Here is a 13,278-nt window from a genome sequence, read left to right as displayed (position 1 = left end):
AGCCCGATTTAGAGTTTAGGGTTTAGGGTTTAGGGTTTAGGGTTTAGAGTTTAGGGTTTACTCCGTAAACCCTCAACCCTAAACCCTAAACTCTAAACCGTTAGTGTAAAAAACTCATTCTAAACCATAAATCTAAACCCTAAACCCTAAAATCTAAACCCTAAATCTAAACCCTAACTTATTATGATGAAAATTGATGTAAAACAAGTGTAGAACAGCATGTTCTGCATGCTGTTCTACATCATGTTCTACATAAAATGTAGAACAAAATAGCACTTGCATCTAGCCAAAATAGTTCGACCCTCCGAAAAATTGTTCGCCCGCCAAAAAATTTTTGTTCGAATAGGTGATTTTTTGTTCTGCTGCGTCCTATTTTTTGCTCGACTACCTTAGTTATCATAGTTCTCATTGTAAATATATATATATATATATATATATATATATATATATATATATATATATATATATATATATATATATATATATATAGTTATAAACGTATGTGTTCTAAAGGGTGTAATGCATCCTTTGTCACTCTTGTACCTAAAAAAGCGGATCCGGTTGGTCTTGGAGATTATCGTCCTATAAGCTTGATTGGTAGCTATTACAAGATAGTTGCCAAAATCCTTTCGAATCGTCTCAGGAAGTGTTTACCATCGTTGGTGGGTTTGGAACAAAGCGCTTTTTTAAAAGGGCGTTTCATTTTGGATGGTGCGTTAGTAGCAAACAAAACGAAAGATTTTCTTAAACTCAAATGCAAGAAAGGTGTTATTTTTAAAGTTGACTTTGAAAAGGCTTTCGATAGCCTTAATTGGAAATATCTTTTTGAGGTTATGAAGTGTATGGGGTTTGGAACCAAGTGGATTAAATGGATATCTTCGTGTCTCACGTCGGCTTCAATCTCTATTTTGGTTAACGGATCCCCGACTAATGAATTCATGCTAGGTAGAGGGGTTCGTCAAGGTGATCCTTTGTCTCCTTTTCTTTTCATCATTGCAGCGGAAGGACTTAACATCCTTACAAAGGCGGCTATCGAAAAGGGTCTCTTTAAAGGTGTCGAAGTCGGTAATGATAAGGTTGTTGTATCGCATTTGCAATATGCGGATGACACGATTTTTTTCGGGGAGTGGGGTAGATCAAACATCCTTAGTCTTAGAAACCTTCTAAAGTTTTTTGAACTCTCTTCGGGCCTAAAAGTAAACTTTCAAAAAAGTTGCCTATACGGCGTGGGTGTGGGTTTTGATGAGGTTAACCAAATTGCTAGACACGTTGGTTCCCTTTCATCTTCTTAGGGATTCCAATTGGTGCAAATATGAACAAAGCAAAAAATCGGTCCCCGGTGATTGATAAATTCAAAAGTAGGCTTTCGGGTTGGAAAATGCGTTCGTTATCTTTTGGAGGAAGAATTGTTCTAATTAAGTCGATTTTAAATAGTCTACCGTTGTACCACTTTTCGCTATTTCGCGCTCCGTCGAGTGTGTTGAAAACTCTTGAGAAAATTCGGAGAGGTTTCTTTTGGGGGGTTCGGGTTCGATTCACAAACTTGCGTGGGTAAAATGGAAAAATGTCTTATCTTCTTTCGGGAATGGGGGGCTCAATGTCGGGACTTTATATGGGAAAAACTTGGCTTTATTGGAAAAATGGCGGTGGAGGTTTAAAACCGAAACCAACTCTTTTTGGACTAAAATCATTCGTAGCATTTACGGTTTGGGTGGAGGCTTGATGGTTGAAGATGGTTATTATCATTCTTCTCCATCGAGTGTTCGACATAATATCATTATTGCATGTACCAAGATCGAGGAGGTCCTTGTGCTTTTTGCAACTCTTTCATCAAGTCGATTGGTGACGGTGGTTCGACATCCTTTTGGTTGGAACATTGGATTGGGCATGACAAACTTTGCAATATTTTTCCACGACTTTTCAGATTAGAAGTGCAGCAGCATGCGTGTATTAAGGACAGATTTCGAAGAGAAGGCAGCAGCATTTTCTTGACTTGGAATTGGTCTCGCTCTCCCTCAGGCCGTACAGATTATGAGCTTCAGTCGCTGATCAGCCTCCTACAGACTTTCGAGTGAGCAACTCCATCATCGACTCTTGGAAGTGGTCGCTAGCTGCAGACGGTATTTATACTGTTAAAAAAATGTCGTCAATTATTGATGATCAAATGCTAGTTTCGTATAACTCTCAACAGGGTACATTGCGCAACACTTTGGTTCCAAAGAAAATTGAAATATTCATTTGGAGGTTACTTAAGAAAAGATTACCCGTTAATATGGAGCTTGACAAAAGGGGCATTGATCTTCACTCGGTGAGATGCCCCCTTGTGACGATGATTTAGAATCGGTGAAACACGCCATCTATTCGTGCAAGCATGTTTTGGAAGTGTGGTCCCGAGTTTATAAATGGTGGGGATTTGGTTCACCTACAAATGATAGCCTCGAGGGCCTGCTTGTAGCAAATGATTCGAGCTCGAGTAATATGACTCCCATCGGCGGTTCAATTTGGCAAGCTTTAAAATGAATATGTGCCTATCTCATTTGGAAAAATCGAAATAACATGGTTTTCCATGGTAAATCGTGGAGTGCTCCGATGACTTTAAATGAGATACAAGAGAAAACTTTCATGTGAATCTCGTCTAGAGCAAAGAAAAAAGAATTCGAGTGGCTCGCGTGGATTTCGGATCCCCGTAAGTATCTTAGTTTATTGTAACTTTGTTCCTTTTGTAATTTGTATATAACTTTGGACACCTCACAATCTTCTTGTTGTAGTGTCCAGTTCGTGTTCGTGTTCGTCTCTCATGGCATGAGTCTGTAAGCCATAGTTTTGATTGCTTGTATCTTTCGTGGTTTAATATTAATTTTGCTTTTCAAAAAGAAAGTATTCTTACATTATACGAGTATACATTGTATTGTATATATAGTTATATTATATGAAGTTATATAGAAATATATCATAACTATAAGTCACGTATCTTCTCCAAAATCTACCATAGCTTTACAAGGAATAAACACCAGGAATAAACACCCATAATCGGCTATAAATATAATTAAGGTACGTAGTCGCTAAACATATATGAGAAAGCTAGACTCACCTACAAATAAATACAGAACCTAAAAAATTCGAATTTGGGAAGATGAAGAATATCATGATCTTGGTTCTGATATCGTTTTATGTAACAATGTGTCTTCATGCATCCTCAAATCTTGCCACTACTATCGAAACTAAACCAGGTGTCGTCAAAAAGTTTGCATTTGTAGGCGGCAGAGCTGGAGGATTTAGTGGCGCCAGAGCTGAAGGATTAGGAGGCGGCAGCAAAGGTGGAGGCAGCAGCAAAGGCGGAGGCAGCAGTGGAGGCAAAGGCGTAAGCGGAGGCAAAGGCGTAGGCGGAGGAGATTTTTATGCAGGTAGCGGAGGTTATCGAGGTCCAACAAGTGTACCGGTTAAGAAAAGACGGCATCGCAACAAAGGCAAACATCTCAAGCCTACTGTTTGGCATTGGGCTATTGCTATTTTGGGTCTAGTACTTCTTCTATGCGTCGGTGGTTGTTTGATTTATTGGCTTGTTACACGTTAAAAAGGTACCTCTCTCATCTGGTTTAATAATTATTAACATATATAATGGTTTTTATATGTTAATATTAGTTTAATTATTTGGTTTGGTAACTAGTTTGAATTGGTATATTATTTTGACAGAAAGTTGAGATCATGGTGTACCATTAGAGTGGATCATGGTACGTGGCACATGGGTAGTTTATTTCACGTTTTCTTTCTTTGGCTAATTATAAGCCTTGATCAGTTGTAAATAAAGTTAGTTCATTTTGGTTCCTAAATTACTCAGTATTACTTCTATTGCACATCACATTTTTTTAACAGTTGCTTTTTGTTATTTCATCGGAGACTTGTTCTTGAGTATTTGATGTCTTAATCCTACATCGGTTAGGATTATTTTTTATAATTGATTAATATTACATTTAGAGTTTAGACTATAGACATGAATGGTGCAGATGTTTAAATAAAATTGAAAGGGTAATTTTGTATGTTTAAGACAAGTAATTGATTTATTAGCTAATAGTCTTAAGGAATGATTTTAGGTCATTGGATGAAAGGGTAGATGGAGGTCTTTTTTGATCTAATGGTGTTGAAGGTAATTTTGGAAATAATTATTGCTTAATAAGTAATTGCATTTTAATATTAGCAACTCGCGCTTCTATAACTACTGGACCATCGGATGGATTTGTGTTACACATAGAAGGAAAGGATATTAATTGCTCTTCCCAATCTTCTAATACTTCTGCCTTTCTCCGTTGTCCAGCTTTCCATGGGTGTATCATGCCCACTTCTATGGGTGTGAATTCGTTATCTTCGCCGTCTTTATCAGCGTTAGTGAGATGATTCGTCTTAATAATGGATGGCGCCATTGTTAACACCTATTTCCTTATGAGGTAAGGTTTAGTGTGCCAACAAGATTCTAGAAGTAATCTAGCTTTAGGAGGGCGGAGTGTTGCCGATTGATTTTTACCCTCGGAAAATAATCTCTGCAGACCCGGTTCACAAGTGTAGAAACTTGTGGGGTGGCTTAATCAATCTGTCGTCCGTAGAGCGTAAGAGTGCTAGCCGGATGACTTCTAGTGAGAGAAAGTAGAGAGAGAAAGAGAAGTGAAGTCTCAGCTCTCAAAGTTGCCAGAATCTCTGAACCCCGTAAAATGACGACCTAAGGGGTCTATTTATAGTGTCAGATCCACCAAATTGCTCGGGGACACGTGTCAAATGATGATACGTTCTGTTATTCGTGATCCGAAATTTATGCTGAAGGTGGCGTTCTCCGGCCAGGGCTTACGCGCTAGGCGGCCTTCAGGGCTTACGCATGACGGAGCAGCCTGTACAACGGAGAACGTTGGACGGTTAACTCCACAAAACTGTTGTTTCCAGCCTTCCTGATGCTACTTTTATGCAACCGTTATGCCTTTTATGCGTGTATACGATAGGATATACCATTATACAGGGGATAGGGAGATATACTTATATAGAAATAAAAATATATTTACTTATAAGTCACGTTAAAAGATCGTCTCCAAAATCTACCATGGGTTGATCACAAGAAAAGAACTCCTTATTGATTCATTCATAATCGATCGATTATATATTATATATAAATATATAATTAAGGTAGTCACTAAACATATAATCGAAAGCTAGAGACTCGCATACAAATAAAAAAAAAAAAAACCCTTAATAATTTGAATCCGGGAAGATGATGAACATCATGATCTTGGTTTTGATATTGTTTTATCTAACTATGTGTCTTCATGCATCCTCAAATCTTGCCACTAGTATCGAAACTAAACCGGGTTTCGTCAAAAAGTTTGCATTCATAGGCGCCAGAGGTGGAGGATTCGGAGGCGCCAGAGGTGGAGGATTCGGAGGCGGAGGCAGTAGTAGAGGCGGGGGCGGCAGCAGAGGCGGAGGCAGCAGCAGTGGCGGAGGCAGCAAAGGCGGGGGCGGCAGCAGTGGCGGTCGAGGTGGAGGCAAAGGCAAAGGCGGAGGAGATTTTGATGCAGGTAGCGGAGGTTATCGATTTCCAACAACTGTACCGGTTAACGAAGGACGCCATCACAACAACGGCAACCAACTCACGGCTTCTGTTTGGCATTCATCGATTGCCATTTTGGGTCTAGTACTTTTATGTTAATTCGGTTAGGATTATTTATTTATTTCTTGATTAATATTACATTTAGAGTTTAGACTATCGACACAAACAGATTTTAATGACAGTTTTTTTAATCTTGGAATTTATTTTGGTAGTATGATGAACAAATCACCGTTTTGATTGTTTATGTCTTTTACAAAAAAAAAAAAAAAAAAAAAAAAAAAAAAAAAAAAAACCCCAAATGTGGCAATGTTAATATCTTACTCCGTATGATCAAGGAATATCAATTAACAACTTCATGCAAGTCAAATATTAGAGGAGACTATTGTACGTGACTTTTTAGCGATGTTTCAACTCATTTAACCGTTTCATTGTTTCAACTCATTTAACCGTTTCATTGTTTCAACTCATTTAACCGTTTCATTGTTAGCTGAGGCTTTTTGTTTGACCATCATATCACTACTGTCACATCAGCTTTCTCTATTCATTTCTTCACCACTTCCTCCCATGACATTTTCATAACATACCATTGTCAACTATAACATACTTACTCACATTTTATTATTATTATTATTATTATTATTATTATTATTATTATTATTATTATTATTATTATTATTATTATTATTATTACTATTACAATTATTAATTGTTAACTAACATATAAATAATAAATTATTAATTTTAATCCAAATGAAAAAAATATCTAAAATGTAAATTGTCTAAGTTTTAAACACCATTCAAGCCTCACCTACCCATTTTGACATGAAAATACTCACAGTTCAATCCTCACCTGCCCATTATAGCCCATTATATCTGTAGTATCATATAAATTTCTAAAATTATAATGTCATAAATAAAGATTATTCAAGTTTAAAAATTTATTTAAAATAAATAGAAAAATCTAAGCCCCTCATTATGATGGCATTAAAATAATTAATTGTATTTAATAAAAATATTAACATGTTAATTCTATAATATATTAAACATTATGTACTAACCTTATAATAAAACACCTCATGATCATATGTACAATATTTGAAGCATTATGTACAATCTTATGATAACACTCCCATAACCATGTGTACAATATTTGGGACATTATGTACAATCCTATAATAAAATACCATCATGACCATATGTACAAACTTTAAAATAAATTGTACAATCTTTTACAAAACACCCCATGAACATATGTACAAACTTTAAATAATAATTGTATTTTAATTTTTGAAAAAATTTCAAGAGTTTGTTATTACTAATAATTATTATTAAAAATAAGAATACTCATATTTAAAGCAAATTGTACTCTTATAACTATAATTACAATTATTAAATTATATTTATTCAAATATGAGTTCTTTTTACGAGATTAATTACGTTACGTATGTATGCGAAATACATGTATCAATAAAAGGTTGTAATGTAGGTTTTTATAATAATGAAAATAGTAATTGTGATGAAAATTAGAAGAGAGTGGTGGGAGAATACATGCGGTTCATTTATTCTGAGCAAATTAAGTGTATCAATATGTTTGAAAAAAACAACAAGAAGTTTTTTAGTCAGAATCCTTGGTTTCACAGTTTATTAAATCAAATGACTTCAGTATTTACATTCAGTTAATATCTAAAACATTTCATTAAACTGTTTCGTTCAAACAAACTCGTAATTTCAAGGGTCATTTCACTAGTATATTGAATATAAATAAATATAAATATATACAAAGATGCCAACGTTCATCTTCAACCATCATTTCCTTCATTTTATATTCTCTCAAACCTACAAAAATTGAGAAAAAAAATCGGAGGTCAAAAATACTAGAAAATGGCCCACATACTCCAAGTTCTCCAAGTTCTTCCGTGTTCAAATATTGTAAGACCCTAATCATCATTGTACAGCAGTGTAAATATGGTACATAGAGTGTGGGTATTGTTGTATAATTAAACAGAAGTCAGGAAACTGTCCAGCATCTTGTGCGCGCCGCGCACACCTAAGGGAGCGCGCCGCGCACCCTTTACTGTAGCCGGATTCTGTTTCATTTATTGAGATATTTTGAAGGGCTTTTTGGTAAATTCACTTGGGGACGAGTTAAAGGTTACCAGATTAGTAAGTGGAGTGTCATAACTCCACTATCACCTACCTTTATCCATTTCACTTAAATTCTAGAGAGAGAGGAGAGTTCTTGAGTGAGAAAGCTCAAATCTAAGAGGAAGAAGTTGATTTCGGGCCAAAGCGCGTGTGTTAAAGTTGTTCCTCTAATCACTAGCTACGTTTTGGTTGTAGTGGTGTGTTCTAACTTTGATTTCCTTACTTTGATTTTGTGTAAGGGTTAGGGTTTGGGTAAATGAAGAACATAAAACCCATATTTGGTGACTTTGGGTGTTCTTGTGTAAGATTGAGTCATGAGGACTCAAGAATGACGAACCTAGGGTTTCAAAATGATAAATGGGTTTATGAGTCATAATTAGTTAGTTAATTACTAACACACCTAGTTATTAAAGTAAATGGGTGTTATTTGGTTAGTGGATAACCCGAAATGGGTGTGTTGGCTTTAAAATGGTCAAGTGTGTAATAATTGACCTAGTTGAGAAAGATGTGTATGAAATACCCTAATTGTGCTTTAGTAAGTGTTGTTGGACCTTAATCACTAGCTTTTAGTGGTTTATGATGGTCTTGACCTTAAATGGACGGTTTTGGTGTAAATTGGGCATTTAATGAAATTAAGTCATTAAGTGCACATAAGTAAATTGTTGGTATTAAGTCCAACTAGTTCGTGTGTTGATTGAGTACTTATTATATTAGGTACGTTGCCTTGAAGCTTGCGGAAGTATAAAATCGTCACCGAATCGTTAAGGTGAGTGGAATAATTATGCGTACGTGTATATGGCGTATTTATTTGTGAATGTTATGGTATGAACCACGAGCCGGTAGTGCCATAGCATGTATGTGATGAGTATTAAGTGTGAACTACGAGCCGGTAGCACTATAAAATAAAGTGTGAACCACGAGCCGGTAGCACTATAAAATGAGATGTGAACCACGAGCCGGTAGCATCAAGTGTGAACCACGAGCCGGTAGCACTATAAAATGAGGCGTGAACCACGTGCCGGTAGCGCCAAAGTGTGAACCACGTGCCAGTAGCACTATAAAAGAGTGAGACTCAAATGCGTATGGTGTAAACCACGTGCCGGTAGCACCATAGCGTTATGGTTAACCATATTATGCTGTTGAACGTTATACAAGCATGCTATATATATATATATATATATATATATATATATATATATATATATATATATATATATATATATATATATATATATATATATATATATATATATATATATTGTGTTGAGCATATGCTAATGTGATGTTGTGATAGTGTATGAGTTGTTAGCATTATGAATAAGACGGCATGCTATTTGAGTTATATTCTCGTATGAGATATTTGGTGGGTGCGAATGCAAATAGATGGGTTATATATGTGTATGTATAATTGTTGCACTCACTAAGCTTTGCTTACCCTCTCGTTGTTTATCTTTTTATAGGCTCCGGTGGAGACAAGGGTAAGGGCATTTGTATGGATTAGAGATCCCGCTTGGTTTGTAGGGGACGCTTTTGGATGTTATAGCTTTTGGAGTTTGACTGAGATTTGGGTAGTTTAACCCCTAAACACCATGCTCATAGTGTCGTTTGGAATTTAAACTCTTATGGTCGAACTTGTATATTTTTGTACGAAACTCGTATTATGGCATATGTGGGCCCGGTTTCGTAAAACTTATTTTATTATTGAATCGTGTGAGTTTTAACATTATAACATGTTGTGAAAAGCGTTTCGTCTAAATATGTCGGGAAGTGGGAGATCTTTTTTTGACAATTTACAAAACCGGACAGAACTGAATTAGGCCTGTGCGCGTCGCGCACCCTGAGGTGGTGCGCGTGGCGTACTCTTCTGAATAATTTTTTTTTTTTCGCTTAATCGGTTGGTTATTTGGTTTGGGTTGTTATAAGTGGTATCAGAGCATGGTCTAAGGGATTTAGGCGACTTCAGGTAGGTGCCTAGACTTAGACTTTATTGTGTATGCGCGTTATGCGGGACTTGTAGGAGACGGGTCGGACCGAGTATTGGTTAGTGCCTAGGTTTAGGTGAACTAACTAACTGTGCGTTAATTGTTTGTGTTGTGTTGCAACCATCAAGCGAGATAGACATTGTACTAGCAAGTTAATGCGACTTGCTCGCGTAACAATGATTAGCTACCATTGTTACGGGTTCAAATCGTGTCAAATAAGCGATGTACGACGATTGTTGAGCAAGATGGGGCGGTGAGGTACTCATGTATATTGTGTCATGTCTTTTCGTTCGTTATTTAATTTACTTCGTTTTATAGAATGAAGATGAGAAATGGACATGATACCAATGAAGGACGCACGAGCGAGGACGTTGAACTCACGACCAAGGTTGAGGCCATCTTTAAAAGGCTAAAAACAGAATTCCTTGACGATGTCCGAAAGGTTTTCCAAGAATCGGTTGATGGGCAAGTAACCGAAATGATCAATGAACGAATGATTGCCGCGATCGAGGAGGCATTAGAACCTAGAAACATTCATCCTCGTGGTGAAGGGGGTGATGGTAATGGTGGTTATGGAAGGTGAGACTTCCATTACAAAAATTTCAAGGATGCTCAACCCCCGATGTTTAATGGGGTGCGAGATCCGTTAAAAAGCACATGTTGGATTTCCAATATCGAGGGAGCTTTTCGTACCGCGGAATGTCCTCCCGAGAAGAAGGCGAGGTATGGTACTAGCATGTTACGAGAAGAGGCGAAGTTGTGATGGGATGATAAAATTTAATTATATGGTGAAGAGCAATGCATGAGCTTGACGTGGGAGGAGTTTAAGAAGGAATTTTTCAAAGAATGCCGAACTACTTCCAACCTCGATAGAATCCGGGACGAGTTGCACAATTTGCAACAAGGTCCAATGGACTTGGTTACTCTCAAGTCTACCTTCTTGGCAAATACTCGTTTTTGTCCGGAATATGTTGGTGACGATCACAAGTTGATGAAAGATTTCTACCGTACCTTGAATGATGAATTGAAGGGTAAGATTAGTCGGGGAATGGCTAAGTCTTGTGAAGAGTTATTCGAATTGGCTCGAGGTTTCGAGCCGGAAGTTCCAAGGAAAAGTGATTTCTATTTTTCTAAGACGAAGTTTGAGGGGTCAAGTCATTCGAACTTTTCCAACAAGAAAAATAAGAAAGGCTCCGAAAGTGTTAATAGTGTGAAGAAGGGTGCTTCCGGGGGTTTCAGACCCACGTGTTTCAATTGTAAACAAAAAGGACACATGGTTCGTGATTGTACCAATGCCCCGAACAAATTTACTTGCTATAATTGTGGTAAAGAAGGGCACAAGAGGCCGGAATGTCCCGATTTGAATACTGATCATGTTAAGAAGTTAGAGAAGGCGGCGGTTACATCTAGGGGTCTCAATTATTTTGATGACCAATGAGGAAGCCAAGCAATCTAACGAAGTTGTCTCAGGTACTTTCATAGTTAATTCTAATCCGGCAAGGATACTCTTTGATAGTGGTGCTAACTTGTCGTTTGTGTCACCAAAATTTGTGCCTAAACTTAATAAACCGTTAGCTAAGTTAAGTAGTCCGATAGAAGTTGTAATAGTGGATGGCAAGACGGTGCTAGTGGTTGATGTGTGTAAAAATTAAAATGTTGTGTTTGGTGCCGAAAACTTTAAAATTGATCTCGTTCCGATGACTTTGGGTGATTTTGATATCGTGGTTGGTATGGATTGGCTCGATCATAATAGAGCCGATATTGCATGCCATGAAAAATCTATTCGTGTGAAAACCCCAAGTGGGGGAGATTTAATTATTCATGGCGATAAGCGAAGAAGACTTGTGCAGATATGCACTTTTGCACGAACACGTCGTTTCCTTGTTAGTGGTGGCATGGCTTTTCTTGCCCATGTTATTGATACTCGTGATGAGCCACCACCCATTCGTGAAATTCCGGTGGTTAATGAATTTGAAGACATTTTTCTGGATGAGTTACCGGGTGTTCCGGTGGAAAGACAAGTTGAATTTCACATTGAGTTGGTTCCGGGGGTGTAACATCCTCAATCGGGCCTAGTTGTAAGATTACTATTTTGCCCTTAAGTTAGTATTGTGTTACTATATGCTTTTATTTTTATTTAATATTTATTATTATTTAATGATGTGGTTAGGACCAGTTTGTGACAAGGGTCACAGAACAGGTTTGTTTATTTAATTTGGATTTCATTTGTGTTGCCAAATGATGTACGAAAGATATCAGATAACCGATAAATACCCGTGTGTCACATAGTGTAGGAATTAAACCCACTTTTGATGTCTAGAGCTGGTCATTTCTTGCATTTTCCAGATTCTTCCCAAACCACCCCGTTCTTCATCTTCTCCAACTACCAAAACCCTAGATCTAAATCCTTGTTCTTGAGCTCGAATCTTTCTTACTTATTCTTTGTGATTTACTGATTCTAACAAGGTAAGAATCATAACATTTCATGCTTCAATCTTTGAGAAAATGGAGTTTTTGTGTTAGTTTTTATAAAGTGTGTATTTTGGGTCAAAGTGGATAGATTTGATGTTGTTTGAGTCCAAATCTTGTGAGTTTATGTTTCTTAATGTATAGTGTCTTCGATTTGGTCAGTTTTGAGGTCATAATCGAGCTCTAGAGCAAGAATTGGTCGATTTTGCGTGAAACCCGTCACTTTGTCTTCAGCTTCTGCAGATGAACACAGTCGGCTGAGTGTCTCGAGACACTCGATCGACCGACTCGACCATCGACCGAGTGTGTAAGACCCACGACCGAGTATGTTTGTGAGAGACCATCGACCGAGTGACTAGACACTCGGCCGAGTGAGTGTAGACAATCGGCCGACTGTCTCTGACAGTCGTCTGAGTGTCTTTGGCAGTGGAATATTTTACCAAGTGTTATTGTGTTATTTGATGTTAACGAATAGAAACTAACTTGTGTATATGTTTTTCTCAGGAGAAAAGGAGAAAGAGAAGGTTCAGTGATTAGATAGCTGAATACCTTCTCGTTTGCTGGTATTTGGTGAGTGGGACTAACTGGAGAATATAGTATATAGAAGCATGTTATATTATGATTGCCATGCTTGTTATATATACTTATTGTTTTGGTTAGTTACGTAAATTTTGAAAGTGCATAAGTGTTAAGCAAAAATTTTTAGCGGACAGTTTTTGATACAAAAATTTATTTATTGTGCTATTTGATGTTAACGAACAGAAACTAACTTGTGTATATGTTTTTCTCATGAGAAAAGGAGAAAGAGAAGGTTCAGTGATTAGATAGCTGAATACCTTCTCGTTTGCTGGAATTTGGTGAGTGAGACTAACTGGAGAATATAGTATATAGAAGCATGTTATATTATGATTGTCATGCTTGTTATATGTACTTATTGTTTTGGTTAGTTAGTACTTGTGATGACTGCATGTTAGTTGATGCTTGTCTGCTGGAACCCAGTGCATCCCTATTGTGTGGTAGCCTCGGTAGTAGAGATCAACCTTCGGGTTGGGTTCCTCTGTGGTAGCCTAGACAACCGTGGTGTATATATAT

This window comes from Rutidosis leptorrhynchoides, chromosome 6, assembly GCF_046630445.1.
Source record: "Rutidosis leptorrhynchoides isolate AG116_Rl617_1_P2 chromosome 6, CSIRO_AGI_Rlap_v1, whole genome shotgun sequence".
Classification (NCBI taxonomy): domain Eukaryota; kingdom Viridiplantae; phylum Streptophyta; class Magnoliopsida; order Asterales; family Asteraceae; genus Rutidosis; species Rutidosis leptorrhynchoides.
The sequence above is the reverse complement of the archived record's forward strand: the minus strand, read 5'-3'. Positions refer to the sequence as shown.